This window comes from Neoarius graeffei (genome assembly GCF_027579695.1).
Source record: "Neoarius graeffei isolate fNeoGra1 chromosome 18 unlocalized genomic scaffold, fNeoGra1.pri SUPER_18_unloc_1, whole genome shotgun sequence".
Classification (NCBI taxonomy): Eukaryota; Metazoa; Chordata; class Actinopteri; order Siluriformes; family Ariidae; genus Neoarius; species Neoarius graeffei.
This window is the reverse complement of record NW_026869982.1, coordinates 1,357,501-1,367,500: the sequence shown is the minus strand read 5'-3', so window position 1 is coordinate 1,367,500 and position 10,000 is coordinate 1,357,501. Positions and strand designations below refer to the sequence as shown.

The window sequence follows — 10,000 nt, the reverse complement described above, 5'->3', positions numbered from 1 at the left end:
GAAAAACGGCACATTTCCAACTAACTGTTGCTTATGGCCAAACCACTCTGACAACGTCTGATCCTGTCTGATCTCAGAAGCTAAACAGAGTTGGGCCTGGTTAGTACTTGAGTGGGAGACTGCCTAGGAATACCAGGTACTGTAAGCATTTTATTTTGTCTTCTTGCAGAAATCTGTTTGAATTTTCCTTCTGCTCGCAAGGCAAGAATTTTCCTTCTGGGCGCAAGGCAAGGCAAGGCAAGGCAAGGCAAGGCAAGGCAAGGCAAGGCAAGGCAAGGCAAGGCAAGGCAAGGCAAGGCAAGGCAAGGCAAGGCAAGGCAAGGCAAGGCGCACATTTCCAGACTGTTGTTTACGTCCAAACCACTCTGACAATGCCTGATCCTGTCTGATCTGAGAAGCTAAACAGAGTTGGGCCTGGTTAGTACTTGAGTGTGAGACTGCCTAGGAATACCAGGTACTGTAAGCATTTTATTTTGTCTCCTTGCAGAAATCTGTTTGAATTTTCCTTCTGCTCGCAAGGCAAGAATTTTCCTTCTGGGCGCAAGGCAAGGCAAGAAAAACGGCACATTTCCAACTAACTGTTGCTTATGGCCAAACCACTCTGACAACGCCTGATCCCGTCTGATGTCAGAAGCTAAACAGAGTTGGGCCTGGTTAGTACTTGAGTGGGAGACTGCCTAGGAATACCAGGTACTGTAAGCATTTTATTTTGTCTTCTTGCAGAAATCTGTTTGAATTTTCCTTCTGGTCGCAAGGCAAGAATTTTCCTTCTGATCGCAAGGCAAGAAAAATGGCACATTTCCAACAAGCTGTTGCTTACGGCCAAACCACTCTGACAACGCCTGATCCTGTCAGATCTCAGAAACTAAACAGAGTTGGGCCTGTTTAGTACTTGAGTGGGAGACTGCCTAGTAATACCAGGTACTGTAAGCATTTTATTTTGTCTTCTTGCAGAAATCTGTTTGAATTTTCCTTCTGCTCGCAAGGCAAGAATTTTCCTTCTGGTCGCAAGGCAAGGCAAGAAAAACGGCACATTTCCAACTAACTGTTGCTTATGGCCAAACCACTCTGACAACGCCTGATCCTGTCTGATCTCAGAAGCTAAACAGAGTTGGGCCTGGTTAGTACTTGAGTGGGAGACTGCCTAGGAATACCAGGTACTGTAAGCATTTTATTTTGTCTTCTTGCAGAAATCTGTTTGAATTTTCCTTCTGCTCGCAAGGCAAGAATTTTCCTTCTGGGCGCAAGGCAAGGCAAGGCAAGGCAAGGCAAGGCAAGGCAAGGCAAGGCAAGGCAAGGCAAGGCAAGGCAAGGCAAGGCAAGGCAAGGCAAGGCGCACATTTCCAGACTGTTGTTTACGTCCAAACCACTCTGACAATGCCTGATCCTGTCTGATCTGAGAAGCTAAACAGAGTTGGGCCTGGTTAGTACTTGAGTGTGAGACTGCCTAGGAATACCAGGTACTGTAAGCATTTTATTTTGTCTCCTTGCAGAAATCTGTTTGAATTTTCCTTCTGCTCGCAAGGCAAGAATTTTCCTTCTGGTCGCAAGGCAAGGCAAGAAAAACGGCACATTTCCAACTAACTGTTGCTTACGGCCAAACCACTCTGACAACGCCTGATCCCGTCTGATCTCAGAAGCTAAACAGAGTTGGGCCTGGTTAGTACTTGAGTGGGAGACTGCCTAGGAATACCAGGTACTGTAAGCATTTTATTTTGTCTTCTAGCAGAAATCTGTTTGAATTTTCCTTCTGCTCGCAAGGCAAGAATTTTCCTTCTGGGCGCAAGGCAAGGCAAGGCAAGAAAAACGGCACATTTCCAACTAACTGTTGCTTATGGCCAAACCACTCTGACAACGCCTGATCCCGTCTGATGTCAGAAGCTAAACAGAGTTGGGCCTGGTTAGTACTTGAGTGGGAGACTGCCTAGGAATACCAGGTACTGTAAGCATTTTATTTTGTCTTCTTGCAGAAATCTGTTTGAATTTTCCTTCTGGTCGCAAGGCAAGAATTTTCCTTCTGATCGCAAGGCAAGGCAAGAAAAACGGCACATTTCCAGACTATTGCTTATGTCCAAACCACTCTGACAATGCCTGATCCTGTCTGATCTGAGAAGCTAAACAGAGTTGGGCCTGTTTAGTACTTGAGTGGGAGACTGCCTAGTAATACCAGGTACTGTAAGCATTTTATTTTGTCTTCTTGCAGAAATCTGTTTGAATTTTCCTTCTGCTCGCAAGGCAAGAATTTTCCTTCTGGTCGCAAGGCAAGGCAAGAAAAACGGCACATTTCCAACTAACTGTTGCTTATGGCCAAACCACTCTGACAACGCCTGATCCCGTCTGATCTCAGAAGCTAAACAGAGTTGGGCCTGGTTAGTACTTGAGTGGGAGACTGCCTAGGAATACCAGGTACTGTAAGCATTTTATTTTGTCTTCTAGCAGAAATCTGTTTGAATTTTCCTTCTGCTCGCAAGGCAAGAATTTTCCTTCTGGGCGCAAGGCAAGGCAAGAAAAACGGCACATTTCCAACTAACTGTTGCTTATGGCCAAACCACTCTGACAACGCCTGATCCCGTCTGATCTCAGAAGCTAAACAGAGTTGGGCCTGGTTAGTACTTGAGTGGGAGACTGCCTAGGAATACCAGGTACTGTAAGCATTTTATTTTGTCTTCTTGCAGAAATCTGTTTGAATTTTCCTTCTGCTCGCAAGGCAAGAATTTTCCTTCTGGGCGCAAGGCAAGGCAAGGCAAGAAAAACGGCACATTTCCAACTAACTGTTGCTTATGGCCAAACCACTCTGACATCGCCTGATCCCGTCTGATCTCAGAAACTAAACAGAGTTGGGCCTGGTTAGTACTTGAGTGGGAGACTGAATAGGAATACCAGGTACTGTAAGCATTTTATTTTGTCTTCTAGCAGAAATCTGTTTGAATTTTCCTTCTGCTCGCAAGGCAAGAATTTTCCTTCTGGGCGCAAGGCAAGGCAAGGCAAGAAAAACGGCACATTTCCAACTAACTGTTGCTTATGGCCAAACCACTCTGACAACGCCTGATCCCGTCTGATCTCAGAAGCTAAACAGAGTTGGGCCTGGTTAGTACTTGAGTGGGAGACTGCCTAGGAATACCAGGTACTGTAAGCATTTTATTTTGTCTTCTTGCAGAAATCTGTTTGAATTTTCCTTCTGCTCGCAAGGCAAGAATTTTCCTTCTGGGCGCAAGGCAAGGCAAGGCAAGGCAAGAAAAACGGCACATTTCCAACTAACTGTTGCTTATGGCCAAACCACTCTGACAACGCCTGATCCCGTCTGATCTCAGAAGCTAAACAGAGTTGGGCCTGGTTAGTACTTGAGTGGGAGACTGCCTAGGAATACCAGGTACTGTAAGCATTTTATTTTGTCTTCTAGCAGAAATCTGTTTGAATTTTCCTTCTGGTCGCAAGGCAAGAATTTTCCTTCTGGGCGCAAGGCAAGAAAAATGGCACATTTCCAACAAGCTGTTGCTTACGGCCAAACCACTCTGACAACGCCTGATCCTGTCAGATCTCAGAAACTAAACAGAGTTGGGCCTGTTTAGTACTTGAGTGGGAGACTGCCTAGTAATACCAGGTACTGTAAGCATTTTATTTTGTCTTCTTGCAGAAATCTGTTTGAATTTTCCTTCTGCTCGCAAGGCAAGAATTTTCCTTCTGGTCGCAAGGCAAGGCAAGAAAAACGGCACATTTCCAACTAACTGCTGCTTATGGCCAAACCACTCTGACAACGCCTGATCCCGTCTGATCTCAGAAGCTAAACAGAGTTGGGCCTGGATAGTACTTGAGTGGGAGACTGCCTAGGAATACCAGGTACTGTAAGCATTTTATTTTGTCTTCTAGCAGAAATCTGTTTGAATTTTCCTTCTGCTCGCAAGGCAAGAATTTTCCTTCTGGGCGCAAGGCAAGGCAAGGCAAGAAAAACGGCACATTTCCAACTCACTGTTGCTTATGGCCAAACCACTCTGACAACGCCTGATCCCGTCTGATCTCAGAAGCTAAACAGAGTTAGGCCTGGTTAGTACTTGAGTGGGAGACTGCCTAGGAATACCAGGTACTGTAAGCATTTTATTTTGTCTTCTTGCAGAAATCTGTTTGAATTTTCCTTCTGCTCGCAAGGCAAGAATTTTCCTTCTGGTCGCAAGGCAAGGCAAGGCAAGAAAAACGGCACATTTCCAACTAACTGTTGCTTATGGCCAAACCACTCTGACAACGCCTGATCCCGTCTGATCTCAGAAGCTAAACAGAGTTGGGCCTGGTTAGTACTTGAGTGGGAGACTGCCTAGGAATACCAGGTACTGTAAGCATTTTATTTTGTCTTCTAGCAGAAATCTGTTTGAATTTTCCTTCTGCTCGCAAGGCAAGAATTTTCCTTCTGGGCGCAAGGCAAGGCAAGGCAAGAAAAACGGCACATTTCCAACTAACTGTTGCTTATGGCCAAACCACTTTGACAACGCCTGATCCCGTCTGATGTCAGAAGCTAAACAGAGTTGGGCCTGGTTAGTACTTGAGTGGGAGACTGCCTAGGAATACCAGGTACTGTAAGCATTTTATTTTGTCTTCTTGCAGAAATCTGTTTGAATTTTCCTTCTGGTCGCAAGGCAAGAATTTTCCTTCTGATCGCAAGGCAAGGCAAGAAAAACGGCACATTTCCAGACTATTGCTTATGTCCAAACCACTCTGACAATGCCTGATCCTGTCTGATCTGAGAAGCTAAACAGAGTTGGGCCTGTTTAGTACTTGAGTGGGAGACTGCCTAGTAATACCAGGTACTGTAAGCATTTTATTTTGTCTTCTTGCAGAAATCTGTTTGAATTTTCCTTCTGCTCGCAAGGCAAGAATTTTCCTTCTGGTCGCAAGGCAAGGCAAGAAAAACGGCACATTTCCAACTAACTGTTGCTTATGGCCAAACCACTCTGACAACGCCTGATCCCGTCTGATCTCAGAAGCTAAACAGAGTTGGGCCTGGTTAGTACTTGAGTGGGAGACTGCCTAGGAATACCAGGTACTGTAAGCATTTTATTTTGTCTTCTAGCAGAAATCTGTTTGAATTTTCCTTCTGCTCGCAAGGCAAGAATTTTCCTTCTGGGCGCAAGGCAAGGCAAGAAAAACGGCACATTTCCAACTAACTGTTGCTTATGGCCAAACCACTCTGACAACGCCTGATCCCGTCTGATCTCAGAAGCTAAACAGAGTTGGGCCTGGTTAGTACTTGAGTGGGAGACTGCCTAGGAATACCAGGTACTGTAAGCATTTTATTTTGTCTTCTTGCAGAAATCTGTTTGAATTTTCCTTCTGCTCGCAAGGCAAGAATTTTCCTTCTGGGCGCAAGGCAAGGCAAGGCAAGAAAAACGGCACATTTCCAACTAACTGTTGCTTATGGCCAAACCACTCTGACATCGCCTGATCCCGTCTGATCTCAGAAACTAAACAGAGTTGGGCCTGGTTAGTACTTGAGTGGGAGACTGAATAGGAATACCAGGTACTGTAAGCATTTTATTTTGTCTTCTAGCAGAAATCTGTTTGAATTTTCCTTCTGCTCGCAAGGCAAGAATTTTCCTTCTGGGCGCAAGGCAAGGCAAGGCAAGAAAAACGGCACATTTCCAACTAACTGTTGCTTATGGCCAAACCACTCTGACAACGCCTGATCCCGTCTGATCTCAGAAGCTAAACAGAGTTGGGCCTGGTTAGTACTTGAGTGGGAGACTGCCTAGGAATACCAGGTACTGTAAGCATTTTATTTTGTCTTCTTGCAGAAATCTGTTTGAATTTTCCTTCTGCTCGCAAGGCAAGAATTTTCCTTCTGGGCGCAAGGCAAGGCAAGGCAAGGCAAGAAAAACGGCACATTTCCAACTAACTGTTGCTTATGGCCAAACCACTCTGACAACGCCTGATCCCGTCTGATCTCAGAAGCTAAACAGAGTTGGGCCTGGTTAGTACTTGAGTGGGAGACTGCCTAGGAATACCAGGTACTGTAAGCATTTTATTTTGTCTTCTAGCAGAAATCTGTTTGAATTTTCCTTCTGGTCGCAAGGCAAGAATTTTCCTTCTGGGCGCAAGGCAAGAAAAATGGCACATTTCCAACAAGCTGTTGCTTACGGCCAAACCACTCTGACAACGCCTGATCCTGTCAGATCTCAGAAACTAAACAGAGTTGGGCCTGTTTAGTACTTGAGTGGGAGACTGCCTAGTAATACCAGGTACTGTAAGCATTTTATTTTGTCTTCTTGCAGAAATCTGTTTGAATTTTCCTTCTGCTCGCAAGGCAAGAATTTTCCTTCTGGTCGCAAGGCAAGGCAAGAAAAACGGCACATTTCCAACTAACTGCTGCTTATGGCCAAACCACTCTGACAACGCCTGATCCCGTCTGATCTCAGAAGCTAAACAGAGTTGGGCCTGGATAGTACTTGAGTGGGAGACTGCCTAGGAATACCAGGTACTGTAAGCATTTTATTTTGTCTTCTAGCAGAAATCTGTTTGAATTTTCCTTCTGCTCGCAAGGCAAGAATTTTCCTTCTGGGCGCAAGGCAAGGCAAGGCAAGAAAAACGGCACATTTCCAACTCACTGTTGCTTATGGCCAAACCACTCTGACAACGCCTGATCCCGTCTGATCTCAGAAGCTAAACAGAGTTAGGCCTGGTTAGTACTTGAGTGGGAGACTGCCTAGGAATACCAGGTACTGTAAGCATTTTATTTTGTCTTCTTGCAGAAATCTGTTTGAATTTTCCTTCTGCTCGCAAGGCAAGAATTTTCCTTCTGGTCGCAAGGCAAGGCAAGGCAAGAAAAACGGCACATTTCCAACTAACTGTTGCTTATGGCCAAACCACTCTGACAACGCCTGATCCCGTCTGATCTCAGAAGCTAAACAGAGTTGGGCCTGGTTAGTACTTGAGTGGGAGACTGCCTAGGAATACCAGGTACTGTAAGCATTTTATTTTGTCTTCTAGCAGAAATCTGTTTGAATTTTCCTTCTGCTCGCAAGGCAAGAATTTTCCTTCTGGGCGCAAGGCAAGGCAAGGCAAGAAAAACGACACATTTCCAACTAACTGTTGCTTATGGCCAAACCACTCTGACAACGCCTGATCCCGTCTGATCTCAGAAGCTAAACAGAGTTGGGCCTGGTTAGTACTTGAGTGGGAGACTGCCTAGGAATACCAGGTACTGTAAGCATTTTATTTTGTCTTCTTGCAGAAATCTGTTTGAATTTTCCTTCTGCTCGCAAGGCAAGAATTTTCCTTCTGGGCGCAAGGCAAGGCAAGGCAAGGCAAGGCAAGGCAAGGCAAGGCAAGGCAAGGCAAGGCAAGGCAAGGCAAGGCAAGGCAAGGCAAGGCAAGGCAAGGCAAGGCAAGGCAAGGCAAGGCAAGGCAAGGCAAGGCAAGGCGCACATTTCCAGACTGTTGTTTACGTCCAAACCACTCTGACAATGCCTGATCCTGTCTGATCTGAGAAGCTAAACAGAGTTGGGCCTGGTTAGTACTTGAGTGTGAGACTGCCTAGGAATACCAGGTACTGTAAGCATTTTATTTTGTCTCCTTGCAGAAATCTGTTTGAATTTTCCTTCTGCTCGCAAGGCAAGAATTTTCCTTCTGGGCGCAAGGCAAGGCAAGAAAAACGGCACATTTCCAACTAACTGTTGCTTATGGCCAAACCACTCTGACAACGCCTGATCCCGTCTGATGTCAGAAGCTAAACAGAGTTGGGCCTGGTTAGTACTTGAGTGGGAGACTGCCTAGGAATACCAGGTACTGTAAGCATTTTATTTTGTCTTCTTGCAGAAATCTGTTTGAATTTTCCTTCTGGTCGCAAGGCAAGAATTTTCCTTCTGATCGCAAGGCAAGAAAAATGGCACATTTCCAACAAGCTGTTGCTTACGGCCAAACCACTCTGACAACGCCTGATCCTGTCAGATCTCAGAAACTAAACAGAGTTGGGCCTGTTTAGTACTTGAGTGGGAGACTGCCTAGTAATACCAGGTACTGTAAGCATTTTATTTTGTCTTCTTGCAGAAATCTGTTTGAATTTTCCTTCTGCTCGCAAGGCAAGAATTTTCCTTCTGGTCGCAAGGCAAGGCAAGAAAAACGGCACATTTCCAACTAACTGTTGCTTATGGCCAAACCACTCTGACAACGCCTGATCCTGTCTGATCTCAGAAGCTAAACAGAGTTGGGCCTGGTTAGTACTTGAGTGGGAGACTGCCTAGGAATACCAGGTACTGTGAGCATTTTATTTTGTCTTCTTGCAGAAATCTGTTTGAATTTTCCTTCTGCTCGCAAGGCAAGAATTTTCCTTCTGGGCGCAAGGCAAGGCAAGGCAAGAAAAACGGCACATTTCCAACTAACTGTTGCTTATGGCCAAACCACTCTGACAACGCCTGATCCCGTCTGATCTCAGAAGCTAAACAGAGTTGGGCCTGGTTAGTACTTGAGTGGGAGACTGCCTAGGAATACCAGGTACTGTAAGCATTTTATTTTGTCTTCTTGCAGAAATCTGTTTGAATTTTCCTTCTGCTCGCAAGGCAAGAATTTTCCTTCTGGGCGCAAGGCAAGGCAAGGCAAGGCAAGGCAAGGCAAGGCAAGGCAAGGCAAGGCAAGGCAAGGCAAGGCAAGGCAAGGCAAGGCAAGGCAAGGCAAGGCAAGGCAAGGCAAGGCAAGGCAAGGCGCACATTTCCAGACTGTTGTTTACGTCCAAACCACTCTGACAATGCCTGATCCTGTCTGATCTGAGAAGCTAAACAGAGTTGGGCCTGGTTAGTACTTGAGTGTGAGACTGCCTAGGAATACCAGGTACTGTAAGCATTTTATTTTGTCTCCTTGCAGAAATCTGTTTGAATTTTCCTTCTGCTCGCAAGGCAAGAATTTTCCTTCTGGGCGCAAGGCAAGGCAAGGCAAGGCAAGGCAAGGCAAGGCAAGGCAAGGCAAGGCAAGGCAAGGCAAGGCAAGGCAAGGCAAGGCAAGGCAAGGCAAGGCAAGGCAAGGCAAGGCAAGGCGCACATTTCCAGACTGTTGTTTACGTCCAAACCACTCTGACAATGCCTGATCCTGTCTGATCTGAGAAGCTAAACAGAGTTGGGCCTGGTTAGTACTTGAGTGTGAGACTGCCTAGGAATACCAGGTACTGTAAGCATTTTATTTTGTCTCCTTGCAGAAATCTGTTTGAATTTTCCTTCTGCTCGCAAGGCAAGAATTTTCCTTCTGGTCGCAAGGCAAGGCAAGAAAAACGGCACATTTCCAACTAACTGTTGCTTACGGCCAAACCACTCTGACAACGCCTGATCCCGTCTGATCTCAGAAGCTAAACAGAGTTGGGCCTGGTTAGTACTTGAGTGGGAGACTGCCTAGGAATACCAGGTACTGTAAGCATTTTATTTTGTCTTCTAGCAGAAATCTGTTTGAATTTTCCTTCTGCTCGCAAGGCAAGAATTTTCCTTCTGGGCGCAAGGCAAGGCAAGGCAAGGCAAGAAAAACGGCACATTTCCAACTAACTGTTGCTTATGGCCAAACCACTCTGACAACGCCTGATCCCGTCTGATGTCAGAAGCTAAACAGAGTTGGGCCTGGTTAGTACTTGAGTGGGAGACTGCCTAGGAATACCAGGTACTGTAAGCATTTTATTTTGTCTTCTTGCAGAAATCTGTTTGAATTTTCCTTCTGGTCGCAAGGCAAGAATTTTCCTTCTGATCGCAAGGCAAGGCAAGAAAAACGGCACATTTCCAGACTATTGCTTATGTCCAAACCACTCTGACAATGCCTGATCCTGTCTGATCTGAGAAGCTAAACAGAGTTGGGCCTGTTTAGTACTTGAGTGGGAGACTGCCTAGTAATACCAGGTACTGTAAGCATTTTATTTTGTCTTCTTGCAGAAATCTGTTTGAATTTTCCTTCTGCTCGCAAGGCAAGAATTTTCCTTCTGGTCGCAAGGCAAGGCAAGAAAAACGGCACATTTCCAACTAACTGTTGCTTATGGCCAAACCACTCT

At 45.6% G+C, this 10,000-nt stretch overlaps 17 non-coding genes and 24 pseudogenes across 17 annotated transcripts in view; all 41 read left to right on the top strand.

The window, feature by feature from the left end:
* The first annotated feature begins 29 nt into the window (after positions 1-29).
* Positions 30-148, top strand: LOC132878880 (5S ribosomal RNA; annotated as a pseudogene).
* Positions 149-347: 199 nt separating this feature from the next.
* On the top strand, positions 348-466 carry LOC132881184 (5S ribosomal RNA; annotated as a pseudogene).
* A 117-nt stretch (positions 467-583) lies between these two features.
* LOC132878575 (5S ribosomal RNA) lies at positions 584-702 on the top strand (annotated as a pseudogene).
* Positions 703-814: 112 nt separating this feature from the next.
* LOC132879829 (5S ribosomal RNA) lies at positions 815-933 on the top strand (annotated as a pseudogene).
* Positions 934-1,050: 117 nt separating this feature from the next.
* LOC132878172 (5S ribosomal RNA) lies at positions 1,051-1,169 on the top strand (annotated as a pseudogene).
* Positions 1,170-1,353: 184 nt separating this feature from the next.
* Positions 1,354-1,472, top strand: LOC132881183 (5S ribosomal RNA; annotated as a pseudogene).
* A 117-nt stretch (positions 1,473-1,589) lies between these two features.
* LOC132876718 (5S ribosomal RNA) lies at positions 1,590-1,708 on the top strand. Its single transcript, XR_009652424.1, has one exon. It is a non-coding gene; the product is annotated as a 5S ribosomal RNA (ribosomal RNA).
* Positions 1,709-1,830: 122 nt separating this feature from the next.
* LOC132878574 (5S ribosomal RNA) lies at positions 1,831-1,949 on the top strand (annotated as a pseudogene).
* Positions 1,950-2,063: 114 nt separating this feature from the next.
* Positions 2,064-2,182, top strand: LOC132881375 (5S ribosomal RNA; annotated as a pseudogene).
* A 117-nt stretch (positions 2,183-2,299) lies between these two features.
* Positions 2,300-2,418, top strand: LOC132877698 (5S ribosomal RNA). The gene has a single exon (XR_009653368.1). It is a non-coding gene; the product is annotated as a 5S ribosomal RNA (ribosomal RNA).
* Positions 2,419-2,535: 117 nt separating this feature from the next.
* LOC132877697 (5S ribosomal RNA) lies at positions 2,536-2,654 on the top strand. Its single transcript, XR_009653367.1, has one exon. It is a non-coding gene; the product is annotated as a 5S ribosomal RNA (ribosomal RNA).
* A 122-nt stretch (positions 2,655-2,776) lies between these two features.
* LOC132879547 (5S ribosomal RNA) lies at positions 2,777-2,895 on the top strand (annotated as a pseudogene).
* Positions 2,896-3,017: 122 nt separating this feature from the next.
* On the top strand, positions 3,018-3,136 carry LOC132877696 (5S ribosomal RNA). Its single transcript, XR_009653366.1, has one exon. It is a non-coding gene; the product is annotated as a 5S ribosomal RNA (ribosomal RNA).
* Positions 3,137-3,263: 127 nt separating this feature from the next.
* Positions 3,264-3,382, top strand: LOC132877695 (5S ribosomal RNA). Its single transcript, XR_009653365.1, has one exon. It is a non-coding gene; the product is annotated as a 5S ribosomal RNA (ribosomal RNA).
* Positions 3,383-3,494: 112 nt separating this feature from the next.
* LOC132879827 (5S ribosomal RNA) lies at positions 3,495-3,613 on the top strand (annotated as a pseudogene).
* A 117-nt stretch (positions 3,614-3,730) lies between these two features.
* LOC132877902 (5S ribosomal RNA) lies at positions 3,731-3,849 on the top strand. The gene has a single exon (XR_009653562.1). It is a non-coding gene; the product is annotated as a 5S ribosomal RNA (ribosomal RNA).
* Positions 3,850-3,971: 122 nt separating this feature from the next.
* On the top strand, positions 3,972-4,090 carry LOC132878309 (5S ribosomal RNA; annotated as a pseudogene).
* A 122-nt stretch (positions 4,091-4,212) lies between these two features.
* On the top strand, positions 4,213-4,331 carry LOC132877694 (5S ribosomal RNA). The gene has a single exon (XR_009653364.1). It is a non-coding gene; the product is annotated as a 5S ribosomal RNA (ribosomal RNA).
* Positions 4,332-4,453: 122 nt separating this feature from the next.
* On the top strand, positions 4,454-4,572 carry LOC132878680 (5S ribosomal RNA; annotated as a pseudogene).
* Positions 4,573-4,686: 114 nt separating this feature from the next.
* On the top strand, positions 4,687-4,805 carry LOC132881374 (5S ribosomal RNA; annotated as a pseudogene).
* A 117-nt stretch (positions 4,806-4,922) lies between these two features.
* On the top strand, positions 4,923-5,041 carry LOC132877693 (5S ribosomal RNA). Its single transcript, XR_009653363.1, has one exon. It is a non-coding gene; the product is annotated as a 5S ribosomal RNA (ribosomal RNA).
* A 117-nt stretch (positions 5,042-5,158) lies between these two features.
* On the top strand, positions 5,159-5,277 carry LOC132877692 (5S ribosomal RNA). Its single transcript, XR_009653362.1, has one exon. It is a non-coding gene; the product is annotated as a 5S ribosomal RNA (ribosomal RNA).
* A 122-nt stretch (positions 5,278-5,399) lies between these two features.
* Positions 5,400-5,518, top strand: LOC132879545 (5S ribosomal RNA; annotated as a pseudogene).
* A 122-nt stretch (positions 5,519-5,640) lies between these two features.
* On the top strand, positions 5,641-5,759 carry LOC132877690 (5S ribosomal RNA). Its single transcript, XR_009653360.1, has one exon. It is a non-coding gene; the product is annotated as a 5S ribosomal RNA (ribosomal RNA).
* Positions 5,760-5,886: 127 nt separating this feature from the next.
* LOC132877689 (5S ribosomal RNA) lies at positions 5,887-6,005 on the top strand. Its single transcript, XR_009653359.1, has one exon. It is a non-coding gene; the product is annotated as a 5S ribosomal RNA (ribosomal RNA).
* Positions 6,006-6,117: 112 nt separating this feature from the next.
* On the top strand, positions 6,118-6,236 carry LOC132879826 (5S ribosomal RNA; annotated as a pseudogene).
* Positions 6,237-6,353: 117 nt separating this feature from the next.
* LOC132877900 (5S ribosomal RNA) lies at positions 6,354-6,472 on the top strand. The gene has a single exon (XR_009653560.1). It is a non-coding gene; the product is annotated as a 5S ribosomal RNA (ribosomal RNA).
* A 122-nt stretch (positions 6,473-6,594) lies between these two features.
* Positions 6,595-6,713, top strand: LOC132878308 (5S ribosomal RNA; annotated as a pseudogene).
* Positions 6,714-6,835: 122 nt separating this feature from the next.
* LOC132877687 (5S ribosomal RNA) lies at positions 6,836-6,954 on the top strand. Its single transcript, XR_009653358.1, has one exon. It is a non-coding gene; the product is annotated as a 5S ribosomal RNA (ribosomal RNA).
* A 122-nt stretch (positions 6,955-7,076) lies between these two features.
* On the top strand, positions 7,077-7,195 carry LOC132877686 (5S ribosomal RNA). The gene has a single exon (XR_009653357.1). It is a non-coding gene; the product is annotated as a 5S ribosomal RNA (ribosomal RNA).
* Positions 7,196-7,424: 229 nt separating this feature from the next.
* Positions 7,425-7,543, top strand: LOC132881182 (5S ribosomal RNA; annotated as a pseudogene).
* Positions 7,544-7,660: 117 nt separating this feature from the next.
* On the top strand, positions 7,661-7,779 carry LOC132878573 (5S ribosomal RNA; annotated as a pseudogene).
* Positions 7,780-7,891: 112 nt separating this feature from the next.
* LOC132879825 (5S ribosomal RNA) lies at positions 7,892-8,010 on the top strand (annotated as a pseudogene).
* A 117-nt stretch (positions 8,011-8,127) lies between these two features.
* LOC132878648 (5S ribosomal RNA) lies at positions 8,128-8,246 on the top strand (annotated as a pseudogene).
* A 122-nt stretch (positions 8,247-8,368) lies between these two features.
* On the top strand, positions 8,369-8,487 carry LOC132877685 (5S ribosomal RNA). Its single transcript, XR_009653356.1, has one exon. It is a non-coding gene; the product is annotated as a 5S ribosomal RNA (ribosomal RNA).
* Positions 8,488-8,701: 214 nt separating this feature from the next.
* Positions 8,702-8,820, top strand: LOC132881181 (5S ribosomal RNA; annotated as a pseudogene).
* A 209-nt stretch (positions 8,821-9,029) lies between these two features.
* LOC132881179 (5S ribosomal RNA) lies at positions 9,030-9,148 on the top strand (annotated as a pseudogene).
* A 117-nt stretch (positions 9,149-9,265) lies between these two features.
* Positions 9,266-9,384, top strand: LOC132876717 (5S ribosomal RNA). The gene has a single exon (XR_009652423.1). It is a non-coding gene; the product is annotated as a 5S ribosomal RNA (ribosomal RNA).
* A 127-nt stretch (positions 9,385-9,511) lies between these two features.
* LOC132878572 (5S ribosomal RNA) lies at positions 9,512-9,630 on the top strand (annotated as a pseudogene).
* A 114-nt stretch (positions 9,631-9,744) lies between these two features.
* LOC132881372 (5S ribosomal RNA) lies at positions 9,745-9,863 on the top strand (annotated as a pseudogene).
* Positions 9,864-9,980: 117 nt separating this feature from the next.
* Positions 9,981-10,000, top strand: part of LOC132877684 (5S ribosomal RNA) — a 119-nt gene continuing 99 nt past the window's right edge. The window contains exon 1 of the ribosomal RNA XR_009653355.1: positions 9,981-10,000. This exon is cut by the window's right edge and continues 99 nt beyond it. This is a non-coding gene — a ribosomal RNA (5S ribosomal RNA).